Below are 14990 nucleotides of genomic sequence, written 5' to 3' on the forward strand. Positions count from 1 at the left end.
CCACCGAGATAAAAGAATCTGGCACAGGCTGTTAGTTCTTCTCTGCTTATAAAACAGCAGTTCAGAAGAGAAATATAAGCCAATTTAAAATTTAAAACCAGATTGGATCTTCCGGGATCCCGGGGGTGACTCAGCAGATCTCCTCACTGGTGGGTGTGGCCGACATAGGCAACCCAGGCTTTTACCTCGGGGTAGTTAAGAGATTGAAGAGTGGCGGGGCGGTAACTCATAGTGCCTGGCTCCGCCAGAGGCGGTGGAACAGAAGTCCCAGAGAAGTGGAACCTTTGAACTAGGGACCACGGTTTCTGGCAGACACTTCCAGTTTGAGCACAGGGGCTTTTCACTTCACCTGCTGCAGACATCCACGCCCCACTGGGATGCATAGGCTAGACTTTGAGTTGCCTTTACTGTTCAGTCTCAACCTCAGGGAAGCTGCTAAAACACAGCGCCCTCAGGGCACAGCAATGCTGGTCACCTCTGAGGCACTTCCAGGGAGGGGGTGGGGAACTCTCTCCCAGAGCTCTATCTTAGCTCAGGCCCAAGAGCCGCTGCATCCATCCGGTCTGAGAGGAAGCTGGTAAAGAAGTAAATAAATAATTTCCTACCCCAGGGACAGACCCCAAAAGATTTTTTAAGTATGAGCAAGAAGCCCAAAAAACCCATAGATTCCTTCTACACAGAGAAAGAGCGGGAATCCAACCCCGAGGAAGTTAACAGCAGAGAGTCAGCAGATAACAACCTAAAGGGGAACGATTCCTGCCCCCCATCACATAACTCTCTCCATAGAAGAGACTATTAAAAAGTTAAGAGAGTTTGATGAAAAATGGGGAAAGGAAAGAGAAGCTATGATAGAGAATAACAACGTTCTGAAATTGGAGTTGAAAAAAATAAAGAATTCACAGGAGATGCAGGGAAACAAAATTAGTGAATTAGAAAAGGTAAAAAAATCACAGGAAAGTAGGATTTCTGAATTGGAGAAGATAAAAAAGTCCCAAGAAAATAGGATTTCTGAATTGGAAAAAGAAAATAATTCTCAAAAAAAAATTAGGGAAATGGAAAAAAATTCAATAGAGCAAAATAACTCATTTAAAAATGAAATTGGGCATTTACAAAAAGAACTAAAAACTGTGAATGAAGAAAATAACTCCTCAAAAGTCAGGATGGAACAAATAGAAATGAATGATTCATTGAGAACCCAAGAATCAGTCAAACAAAACAAAACAAAACAAAAAAAAAAAAAAATGAGAACCTGGAGAACAACGTCAAATACTTACTGGGAAAATCTATAGACCTGGAAAATAGATCTAGGAGAGATAATCTACGGATCATTGGACTTCCCGAAAACTATAACCAAAAAAAGAGCCTAGATTCTATTTTACAGGAAATTATCAAAGAGAACTGTCCAGAGATAATAGAAACAGAGGGGAAAATAGATGTTTAAAGAATTCATCGAACTCTTTCTGAAATAGACCCTAAAAAAAGAACACCATGGAATATTGTGGCTAAGCTGCAGAATTACCACACAAAGGAGAAAATCCTGCAAGCAGCTAGAAAAAAACAATTTAAATACCAAGGTGCCACAATAAGGGTCACCCAAGATCTGGCTGCCTCCACATTAAAAGATAGAGGGGCCTGGAACTTGATATTCCGAAAGGCAAAAGATCAAGGATTGCAACCAAGAATAAACTACCCAGCTAAGAAAAAGATGCTAATCTTTTTCCATGAAAGAAGATGGTCATTCAGTGAAATAGAGGAATTCCATATGTTTCTAAGAAAAAAAACAGACTTAAACAAAAAATTTGATCTATATCCACAAGACTGAAGAGAAACAGAAAAAGGTACACAGAACCCTTGAGAACTATAACTCTGTTGTGGGTATATAGAAAGTACGCATGGATAATTTGATTTTACTGATATAAAAGAAAAAAAAAAGGAAGGGGTATAGTAAAGGGAAGGGGGTAGTATCAGAAAAAGGGGAGGGAGTGATAAAAAGAGGGAAACTACATCCTAGGAAGAGGCATAGAAAATACACCATATCTGAAGGAATTTAGAGAGGGGGAGAATCATTGTGTAAATCTTACTCTCATGAGAAGAGGCTCAAAGAGTAAATAATTGTCATATTTGTTTTTTAGAGAATTCTCTCTCACCTCATTAAAAGGGGGGAGAGGAAAAGGGAAAAGGAAAAGGAGAATAAGGGAAGGGACGTGGAGGGAGGGGGGAGGGATACTAAAAAAAAAAAGGAGGGCTGCGCATCACAAGGGGGGTCTATAACTTGAATATTGGGGAACTGGTTCAGGGGGGTCAAGGGAAAAAGCATAATCTGGGGATAATATGATGGCAGGAAATACAGAATTAGTAATTTTGACTGTAAATGTGAATGGGATGAACACTCCCATCAAACGGAGACGGATAGCAGACTGGATCAAAAATCAGAACCCTACAATATGTTGTTTACAGGAAACACACTTAAAGCATGGAGATACATATAGAGTAAAGGTAAAAGGTTGGAGCAGAATCTATTATGCTTCAGGTAAAGCCAAAAAAGCAGGGGTAGCTATCCTTATCTCAGATCAAGCAAAAGCAGAAGTTGATCTAATTAAAAGAGATAAAGAAGGAAACTATATCCTGCTGAAAGGTAGCATAAATAATGAAGCCATATCGATACTGAACATATGTGCACCAAGTGGTATTGCATCTAACTTTCTAAAGGAAAAGTTAAGAGAGTTGCAAGAAGAAATAGACAGTAAAACTATAATAGTGGGAGATCTCAACCTTGCACTCTCAGATTTAGACAAATCAAACCACAAAACAAACAAGAAAGAAATTAAAAAAGTAAATAGAACATTAGAAAAACTAGGTATGATAGACCTTTAGAGAAAACTGAATGGCAATAGAAAGGAATATACTTTCTTCTCAGCAGTTCATGGATCCTATACAAAAATTGACCATATATTAGGACATAAAGATCTCAAAATTAAATGTAGGAAGGCAGAAATAATAAATGCCTTCTTCTCAGACCACAATCCAATAAAAGCTACATTCAGTAAGAAGTTAGGGGTAAATAGACCAAAAAGTAATTGGAAAATGAACAATCTCATCTTAAAGAATGACTGGGTGAAACAGCAAATTATAGAAACAATTAATAATTTCACCCAAGATAATCACAATGATGAGACATCATACCAAAATCTGTGGGATGCAGCTAAAGCAGTAATAAGGGGAAATTTTATATCTTTAGAGGCTTATTTGAAGAAAATAGAGAAAGAGAAGATTAACGAATTGGGCTTGCAACTTAAAAGGCTAGAAAAAGACCAAATTAAAAACCCCCAACCAAAAATTAAACTTGAAATACAAAAATTAAAATGAGAAATCAATAATATTGAAAGTAAAAAAAAAAAAAAACTATTGAATTAATAAATAAAACCAAGAGTTGGTTTTATGAAAAAGCCAATAAAATAGATAAACCTTTGGTAAATCTGATCAGAAAAAAGAAAGAGGAAAATCAAATTGTTAGTCTTACAAATGAAAAGGGGGATCTTTCCAACAATGAAGAGGAAATTAGAGAAATAATAAGGAGTTACTTTGCCCAACTTTATGCCAATAAATTTGATAACTTAAGTGAAATGGATGACTTCCTCCAAAAATATAGGCTCCCTAGATTAACAGAGGAGGAAATAAATTGCTTAAATAGTCCCATTTCAGAAAAAGAAATAGAACAAGCTATTAATCAACTTCCCAGGAAAAATCCCCAGGACCAGATGGATTTACATGTGAATTCTCCCAAACATTTAAAGAACAATTAGCCCCAATGCTATATAAACTATTTGAAAAAAATAGGGAATGAAGGAGTCCTACCAAACTCCTTTTATGACACAGACATGGTACTGATACCTAAACCAGGTCGATCGAAAACTGAAAAAGAAAATTATAGACCAATTTCCTTAATGAATATTGATGCTAAAATCTTAAATAAGATATTAGCAAAAAGACTTAAGAAAATCATCCCCAGGATAATACACTATGATCAAGTAGGATTCACACCAGGAATGCAGGGCTGGTTTAATATTAGGAAAATTATTAGTATAATTGACCATATTAATAATCAAATTAATAAAAACCATATGATCATCTCAATAGATGCAGAAAAAGCATTTGACAAAATCCAACATCCATTCCTACTAAAAACCCTTGAGAGTATAGGAATAAATGGATTATTCCTTAGAATAATCAGGAGCATATATTTAAGACCTTCAGTAAGCATAATATGCAATAGAAATAAACTGCAACCTTTCCCAGTAAGATCAGGAGTGAAACAAGGTTGCCCACTATCACCATTACTATTCAATATAGTACTAGAAACGCTAGCCTAGGCAATAAGAGCCGAGAAAGAGATTCAAGGAATTAGAGTAGGAAATGAGGAAATCAAACTATCATTCTTTGCAGATGACATGATGGTATACTTAGAGAACCCCAAAGACTCTACTAAAAAGCTATTAGAAATAATTCAGAATTTTAGCAAAGTGGCAGGATATAAAATAAATCCACATAAATCCTCGGCATTTTTATATGTCACTAACAAAATGCAACAGCAAGATATACAAAGAGAAATTCCATTCCAAACAAATGTTGAGAGTATAAAGTATTTGGGAATCCATCTACCGAAGAATAGTCAGGAATTATATGAGAAAAATTACAAAACACTTGCCACAAAAATAAAGTCAGATTTAAATAATTGGAAAGACATTCAGTGCTCTTGGATAAAGATGACAATACTTCCTAAACTAATCTATTTATTTAGTGCTATACCAATCAGACGCCCAAGAAACTATTTTAATGACCTAGAAAAAATAACAACAAAAATTCATATGGAAGAATAAAAGGTCGAGAATTGCAAGGGAACCCATGAAAAAAAAGTCAGAGGAAGGTGGTCTAAGTGTACCTGATCTAAAGCTATATTATATAGCAGCAGTCACCAAAACCATTTGGTACTGGCTAAGAAATAGAACGGTAGATCAGTGGAACAGATTAGATACAAAGGACAAAAAAGGGTCCATCTATAGCAATCTAATCTTTGAAAAACCCAAAGATACCAACATTAGGGACAAAATTTCACTATTCGGAAGAAACTATTGGGAAAACTGGAAATTAGTATGGCAGAAATTAGATATGGATCCACACTTAACACCATATACCAAGATAAGATCAAAATGGGTCCATGATTTAGGTATAAAGAATGAGATCATAAATAGATTAGAGGAACAGAGAATAGTCTACCTCTCATACCTGTGGAGGAGGAAGGAATTTATGACCAGAGGAGAATTAGAGATCATTATTGATCACAAAATAGAAGATTTTGATTACATCAAACTAAAAAGTTTCTGTACAAACAATACTAATGCAAACAAGTTTAGAAGGGAAGTAACAAATTGGGAAAATATTTTTAAAAGTAAAGGTTCTGACAAAGGCCTCATTTCCAAAATATATAGAGAACTGACCCTGATTTATAGGAAACCAAACCATTCTCCAATTGATAAATGGTCAAAGGATATGAACAGACAATTCTCAGATGAAGAAATTGAAACTATTTCCACTCATATGAAAGAGTGTTCCAAATCACTACTGATCAGAGAAATGCAAATTAAGACAACTCTGAGATACCACTACACACCTGTCAGATTGGCTAATATGACAGGAACAAATAATGATGAATGCTGGAGGGGAAAACTGGGACACTGATGCACTGTTGGTGGAATTGTGAAAGAATCCAATCATTCTGGAGAGCAATCTGAAATTATGCCCAAAAAGTTTTCAAAATGTGCATACCCTTTGACCCAGCAGTGCTACTACTGGGCTTATATCCCAAAGAAATAGTAAAGAGGTGAAAGGGACCTGTATGTGCCAAAATGTTTGTGGCAGCTCTTTTCATAGTGGCTAGAAACTGGAAGATGAATGGATGTCCATCAATTGGAGAATGGTTGCGTAAATTTTGGTATATGAAGGTTATAGAATATTATTGTTCGGTAAGAAATGACCAGCAGGAGGAATACAGAGAGGCTTGGAGAGACTTAAATCAACTGTTGCTGAGTGAAATGAGCAGAACCAGAAGATCACTGTACACTTCAACAACAATCCTGTATGAGGATGTATTCTGATGGAAGTGGAAATCTTCAACATAAAGAAGATCCAACTCACTTCCAGTTGATCAATGATGGACAGAAATAACTATACCCAGAGAAGGAACACTGGGAAACGAATGTAAATTGTTAGCACTACTGTCTATCTACCCAGGTTACTTATACCTTCGGAATCTAATAATTAATGTGCAACAAGAAAATGGTATTTACACACATATATTGTATCTAGGTTATATTGTAACACATGTAAAATGTATGGGATTACCTGCCATCGGGGGGAGGGAGTGGAGGGAGGGAGGGGATAATTTGGAAAAATGAATTAAAAAACAAAAAAGAAGCATACCCCTTAATAAATCTGTTAAAATTTAACTGTTCTTTGTACATCAACTTATGTTTATGTAGATATTAGTATGGGTACAAGTATGAACCTGTGCAAAATATCCACCTGTAGGAATAAATATTTTGTGCTTAAATCCAGTTTTTTATCTTTAGAAAAAATTTATTTCTTTTTAAATTGTAAGAAATCTTTTTATAATAATAAAACTTTATTTAAAAGAGCTACATATTGGGAAATATCTTGTACCCTGTACTTTAGTGTCAATAATTCCAATACAAGGTCATATGTATTGCGTTGAAAAAAAAAATAAGAAGAACATTACCTGAGATTAATGTTAAGTGTCTTGACCCATGTCATATTGGTATATAGTATGCCTTAGAAGCAGGAATTGAAATCAGGTCTTCCTTATAAAAAAGCAAGCCATCTCATCACAATATCTAAAATCATTTAGTTCTATCAACCAAGAATTGTATTCAAATTCTGAGCAAAATTTTATTCAAATTCTGAGCAACATACTAAAGATATGCAAATTAAATTAAATATTTCTATCAAACACCCAAGAACTGTCAGAAAAATATGAGTCCAGCAAAGTCATTTGTGATCCTATTAATAGACAGAAAACAAAACAAAACAAACAAACAAAAAAAAAAAAAAAACAAGAAAAACTAGTTTGACTTTTCAATTGTTAGTAGGGGAAACAGTCTAGGTGACAGATTAGATCTTTAGTTTTCTTGAGTTCCAGCTCACAGCCTTTGAAAGGGATAGATCAAGTTGCTTTTCAGATTACTTCTTTCCCACTCCTCTTTGAAAGAGCTCTATTTACACAGAAGCCTGACAGTGGAATTTATTTGAATTTGAATTAAAGTATGGGATGACTCCAATGTCTCTCACATTTATATTCCTGGCAAAACCTAAAATTTGCTGGAAGGCATATGTTCCTTTGTGAACTGTGTGGGGATTTGTGGGATTTGGGGGTTGTATAGTTCCTTTTTGAGGTTATGAAAGCTTTCTAAAGGAAATATATTGTGGCTTTACAAATCTGAAGGTGTGAATTCTTTCAATGTGCCAAGTTCACCACAGTTTTCAGTTGGTATTAATTCTTGGTAAACTAAATGAAATAAGCCCATGAGGAAGCTCGGTACCTAACTGAAATTGTTTACATTTAGTGAAATGAATAATTGCCTTTATGTGTGTATATGTATACAAATATACAAATGTGTGTGTATGTATGTATGCATGTTTGTGTATGTGTGCATCAGTATTTGGGTTTAGCTTTTTAAAATGGTACATACAGTGCCTGAGTTACACAACTTCCATGAACATCTATGGGATCTACATAGAGGCTTTTCCTAAGACTTTTTTTGGAAATTGAGAGCTAAGTTATTTAATGTTCTACTATTTGCATGATAAATATCCTATTTTAGAAAATATTTGGAAATGAAAAAGAGCAAATTAAATTGTCTATTTAGATACCTTATACAGTTTCTAAAAGCTTATTCCCTTACTTCAAATGTGTAGGAGCATGACATACAGAAAGAATAAAGGAGAAAGGGATAAGAATAGGAAATGGATCTGAGATTTCATGAATGTAGGAAGCTTTCAGCTATCAGTGCAATTAGGCACTATCTTTGAAACTTACTGTCTTAAAGAATTACTTTGAATTTTGAAAGCATAAGTGATATTGCAAAGATCATATAAATATCACTACTTTACTACTAAGTAAGTATATCAGAGCCACAGCTTGGACCAAGGTCTTCCAGGTTTTGAGTTAAAGGCAGAGTAAATAAGAAGTACATAACTGACGTCTCCCTATATTTTCTATGTTGCCTTAATATAATTCTACACAGTCACAAAGATAATAGATATAATCAACAGAGTTTATATTTTAGGCATAAGTAGTAACCCCTCCCCTATTCCAGGTTATACCTTGTTATGGGATTTTGGCAGTTATACTTTATACTTATATTGTGTAAGGATGTGAGCTACAATATAAAGGATTGGCAAATGTAATGTTCTGGCTAGCTTTCTGGAGGTCCTGGGGATTAGCCCAAGTCTTTGGTTTTAGTGGAGAAGTGATGAAGGCAGGAGAGCCTCCTCCAGGTTGGTCAAAGAAGGAATGTCTCATTTCCAGTCCTTCTCAGGCCTTAAATATCCTATTACAATTACATCATTACAGCATACTGAATATCTGTAAACTAGAGAACCATTGCATCACCATGTAAATAATAAAGTATAAGTGAACTACAGAACCATCATCTCATCAATTCCACTGAGTTAACACCTTGTTGTAAGTATTTAAAGTTCAGACACTCTACAGGCAATCGCCAGAGGAAAAGAAATGTTCTTTGAGTGGAAATGTGTCTGTCATTATATCATTGCTCTAGGATAAACTCATGGATTTGTTGTTGTTGTTGTTGTTTTCCCCATATAAGCTAAGGATTGTTTTTGTTGTTGTTGTTGTTGTTGTTTTGTTTTTTTTTTGTTTTTTGTTTTTGTTGTTGTTGTTGTTGTTGTTGTTTGTTTGTTTTGTTTTTGTTTTTTAATTCAAGAAGATAGTTTTATTAGATTCCCACAATTTACAGTATCCTATGTTTAAACATTAGAATACAGAGTTGAAAGGGATATATTGAAATAAAAAAAAAGATTACGTGTAAGAAATGCAACATAAAAATCATAGAATCATAGAGCTGTAAGTCATCTTAGAGGCCATCAAGTGCAAATCTTATAATTAAGAAAATCAAGGCCAGAGAAGTGAAAGTGATTTGCTTAATTTCATGAACAGCATTACTAATACAGGACAGATAATCACAAAATATGTAGAGAATTCAAATAGGATACTCTGAGCATATATAATTGTCTCACAAAAACAATACAACACTTTAGAATAGAAAGTGCAAACATTTTCATATCCCTAACTTTACACTTAATGTGCTGAGGAATCAGCACATCTCTAACTTTCCTGTTAGTGTACAGAGGAAAACATAGCATATTTTTCTCAATCAAATTGTGAAGTAAATTATATCTATCTTTAAAAATTTCCCCAAATTTCCCTTTTTATATAAAATATCCTATACCTCCTTTTGTCCTTACTTCCATATTATAACTTCCATATTACCTAAATTTATCAGTGTTTCTAACTTTTTTTTGTCACTATCTCTTTTCATCTCAGAAATGTTTAAAGGACCCCGACTATATAGGTATTTAAAATAGGTATACAAATTAAAAATTTTTGATAATAAATCATAATTTTGTGATACCCACATGGAGAACCCCATATGGGATTACAACCCACAGTTTAAGAAATTTTAATCTAGAGCATCTGTAAATCTCCCTCTCCCTCTCCCTCTTCCTCTCCCTCTCCCTCTCCCTCCCTCCCTCCCTCCCTCCCTCCCTCCCTCCCTCTCTCCCTCTCTCTCTCTCTCTCTCTCTCTCTCTCTCTCTCTCTCTCTCTCTCTCTCCCTACCGTCTTCCCTTCCCCCTTAGGGTTTTTTTTTCCAGATTCATTACCCCATTCAAACTTGTTCTTCAAGAATGACATGTTTCTTGAACCCAAATATGGTTTCCCAGAGAAGTAATCCTTCTAAGAAGCAAATTAGCATTCTCTTTTTTAAGGTACCTGAACATATAGTAGGCCTTTTTCAATGGCTCATTCACAAGTTCACATTTAGCCAGGCATTTAGGTCAGCAAATAGAAATTTGAGAAATCGTGGGATAAAATTATTTACAGTAGGGCACATAACAGGCTTAGCTCATGCATTCTTGTATCTAATTAGTTGAGATGCATTTGTTTTTGTTTCCCTCTAATTTCAACACTAAGAGCATCTCTGATTTCATCAGTATTAGTAGAATCTTATCTATCAAAATCTCTGGAGAATTTATAAATGCTCTTCTTGAGCCAATGTGATTTAAAAAAAAATCATCACCCTGGTGATGAGCTTCCCCAAAATTAGCCAAAGTGTTCTTTGAACTGCTTGGCAGATATACAGGCTATCCATACTCCTCTTTTTCTAGCTTAGTTGGAGATATCAAATCTCATATTTCCATGGCTTTCCAAAATGCAAGACTTCTTTCACAACAAAAAAGAGATGCTAAAGTTAAAGTTTTTTTTTTTTTTTTTTTCCTTATAATGCTGACAACCTTGCTCCAGTCCACAGATATTTTCTCCTTTGTTGGTATTACTTCTATCAAGGAAGATGACAGGACTTTGATATGTAGGCTTTCTTGGAACTCCTCTTGTTCTGTGCTCCTTTCTTGATCCTCATGAGCTTTCATCTGACTCTACAAAAAATCGTTTTGGACTTTAACTCAGCTATTTATTACTGCTATTGTTGTTATTTCCACTCCTCTTGTCCCCAGATATTTTGAAACCAAATAGTCTACCCTACTTTGTTTTGGTTTCCCTTCAAAAAATAAAAAATCATATTTATACAGACTTTGCAATTTCAAAATATGTTCTTCACAACAACTACTAAATTTTAATGTTCCTGTTTTCTAGACAAGAAACCAAAGTTCTGAGAATGCTTAGACTTGTGTTTATCATATAATAGTAGATGCGTGTTGATTTGATGTCACTTTAGAGATTCAAAATTGGAATTTAGAGATTCAGATTGGATTGCAGAGAATCTCTAAATTGGAATTGAAAGCCCATGACAAGCCCAGCACTCATTCCATCTTGCTAAATTATCTCCTTAATAATGTGTTTTAAAGCCAGAAGTTATTTTTGTAGTACTACTAAGATTATTCACCTATTAAAATACTCCTCCCTTTTCCAATTATGTATCTATGTGAGCCCAGGTTTTCTTTATGTATTTAAATCAAAATAACCTGTTACTATAGGTTCAATGCAGAAGCAGAGATAAGAATAAATCTATCTTCTAATAAGTTGGACATTTAAGAAATTTGTAAAAATATGTAAAGCAAGGATAGCTAGGTGGTGCAGTGGTTAGAGCACCAGCCCTGAAATCTGGAGGTCCTGAGTTCAAATGTGACCTCAAACACTTAATACTTTCTTAGTTGTGTGACTCTGGGCAAGTCACTTAACCCCCCAAAATATGTAAAACAATGTTGTTCTCATTAATTTTGTTTTGTTTTGTTTTGGGAAATATTTTCTGCCCTCCAAAATATGTAATTTAACAAATAATATATTTACTATGGTTATTTTTAAATGACTCTGCAAATATATATTATACGATTATCCAGTTTACATTAGAATAATAATAAATTATATTATATATAATATAATATTTCTAGATACAAACTGCAATAATAATAGTTTTTAGGATCCTCAATAATTTTTAAGAGTGTAAAGATGTCTTGCGACTAAAAAGTCTGAAAACTGCTACTCCAGACCATCAGAAATAAATATTTAGAAATATCAAATAGATATTTACATTTCCCATAACATAAAGGTAGAGATCTTTATATATTTTTATAAAAATGTACGCATATATACATATATATTATATCTTTATATATACTTTTGTATATTTATTATAATCAGGGCAGAAGTTTATTTATCACATCTGTGACTGATTCTTTCATGATCCTGCCACCTTTTGAATTTCACCTAATTTGACAATTCAATTTACAGTAAAAGTCATGTTTTAAGGAATAATCTATACTAAGTAATCTGTTTATATTTTAAAGGAGAGAGAAGGAAAGGATTCTTGGAAAAGGGCTGAATAGATTGGTAAATTTTTAAGCCCTCCAGATTTCCCCCACAAATAGAACACATTTGCACCTCAAGGCAAGCATAGAGTGGTGGAAAATCAAGAAGTCTTGGGACAGAACGGGGTCCTCCTGATATAAATCAAGAAGGTCTGAAGAAAGTCCTCAGGTTAGGTATTAAGCAGTGTGAAGTACAAATAGCTCTGGGCTAGCTCCATGGAAATATCAAATGGGGCAAGCTGGGCGTGGCTGGAGCCTTAGCAGGAATCACAGAAATCTTCATCTCCTGGACTATTTGTGGAATCGGGGATCTGAGTCAGATTCACAACAGAAACATAGGGTGATCAGGCCCAGCTGTGCTACAGGGTTGCAGTCCTGGGCAAGAAAGAATCACCACACCCACTGAGTGCAGAGCCAGTGGGGCAGGAATGCTGCTGGCTGTGGGTACTTGTGGAGGGTGAAGCTCTTGGTTTGGGGTTCCTGGTCAAAGTGAAGAGCTGACGTGCAGTCAGTGGCACAATCCTCCCAACTAATGATTACTTACACTAATACCTATTATTAGTAGTAGTATTAATAAATAATGAACCAGAAAAGAAGAATCCGATCATAGAAACTTCACTATGGGAAAAGGGAAGACCAGGGTTCAGCTTCAGAGGGGGACACTAAAGTAAAATAAGCAAAAATACAAAAAAAGTAAAATATCCAAGATAGTAACATGAAATAATTCCTTGCACAGAGAGAATTTATAGAATTCAAAAAAAAAAGAATTTAAAAATCAAATGAGAAACATTGAGGAAAAACTAAAATTAAAAACTATCCAAGAAAAACAAGATTTTTTTAGTTCATTTTTAATACACATTGTTTTATGATTATGTTGCGAGAGAAAAATCAGAGCAATCAAGAAAAACCATGGGAGAAATAAAAAAAAAGAGAGAGAGAAAGAGAGAAGAAAGAAAGAAGAAGAAAACATAGCATGTGTTGATTTACATTCTGTCTCCTTAGTTCTTTCTCTGCTTGCAGATGGCATTTTCTGTCCAAAATCTATGAGGATTCCTTTGGATTACTGAACTACTGAGAAGAAGCCTTTCATAGTTGATCATCATATATTATAAACAAGAAGATTATAAAAAAAAAAGTTAACCAACCGGAAAAGAAGATACAAAGTCTCAAAGATGAAAATAATTCTTTGAAAATTAGAATCGGGCAAGCAGAAGATAATAAAGTTATGAGAGATCAAGAAATAACAAAACAGATTATAAAGAATGAAAAGGATAAAACATAATGTGAAACTTCTTATAAGAAAAAAATCACAGATCTGGAAAACAAAGAAAGAACAGAAAATATAAGAATAAGTGGACTGCCTAAAAGTTGTGACCAAAAAAAAAAAAAAAAAAAAAAAAAAGAACTTTGACACAATAATGCAAGAAATAATCCAAGAAAATTGTCCTGAGTGATAGAATATTAAGGGAAAGTAGAAATAGAAAAAAATCCACCAATCACTATCTCAATGAGATCCTTTCTGGAAAATACATAGAGATATTATTGTCAAATTTCAAAACCCCAGATCAAAGAGAAAATTTTTCAAGAAACAAGAAAACAATCCAAATACCCTGAAACTACAATTAGAATTGCACTAGAATCATATCTACCAACAATCACAAGGATAGGCCTGCCACCAAAATTACCTATAATGTTGAAAAAAGGAAAAAAAATGAACATTCAATGAATATGCAGATTTTCATGACTTTCTATTAACCAAAACTGAACTTAATAGAAACATATAAGATCCAGATCAAAGATCAGTTTCAAGGAACTCAACATGAACAAATTGTTTATGTGTTTGTTTTTTCCCAAGGGAAATGTATACTAGATGTTTTAGATTGACATCAACAATAGGGTAGCTCAGAAGAAATATTGGGGAAGATTTAAGGTAAAACTATGAAGTGCAGAAGAAGTATATACACAGAGACATTAGAGGGAGAGGAAAGGGCTCATGGTTTTGAAAACCTACTCATGTCAGGAATGGGCTAAATAGGCACTCCATATATAAAGTGGTAGGTATAGCATACTCCAAAATCTATAAAGAAATAGGGGAGGAGGGATGGGAGGATGGGGAAGCGAAGAGTGAGCAAAGAAGACAAGGGAGGCATGCATGGGTGGGGAGAGGTTAAGTAATAGCAAGGCTAGTTAAGGAGCAGAATCAAAGCAAAGAGTTAGGAAGAATAGGAAAGATATGTGTGGTAGGACGGTGTGTGTATATATATATATATATATGTATGTTTAATATCTATATAACCTGCTTTGGGGTGTTGAGGGGGATAAAAGGAGGAAAAAGAATAAAATTTTAAAAGTTTAAAGCAGAAAACAAAAGAACAGTTTACAAGGAAGTAAAGATGGACACATAAATATAATTTCTTCCACATATATATATATGTCCATATTCATATGTATATATATTTTCTTGAACTAGTTATTTGTTGTTATTTATGTTGAATCCTCCTAATGTTCTGCTAGGCACAAGACAATGTTTCTCTTTTGTTTTGTTTTATTTTGCTTTGTATTTCTCTTCTGTTTTTTTTTTTTTTTTTTTTACTTATTCTGGTTTTTTTTTTTTTTTTGTTTTGTTTTGTTTTGTTTTGTTTTTTAATAAAATAAATTTAAAAGGAGAGAAATGATCATTAATCCCAAACAACTGACTCTTATGGTGGGTATTCAGACACTGACAGGGTAATGAAAATGATATTAGGGATAAGTAAGGACTTGTTTCGACACACTATAGGCAACCATTTTTCTCACATATGTAAACATAGGATAGACATGTCCTAGCAAAAAATGGAACTGACTTATTCTGT

This window comes from Sminthopsis crassicaudata, chromosome 3, assembly GCF_048593235.1.
Source record: "Sminthopsis crassicaudata isolate SCR6 chromosome 3, ASM4859323v1, whole genome shotgun sequence".
In the NCBI taxonomy this organism is placed as follows: Eukaryota; Metazoa; Chordata; class Mammalia; order Dasyuromorphia; family Dasyuridae; genus Sminthopsis; species Sminthopsis crassicaudata.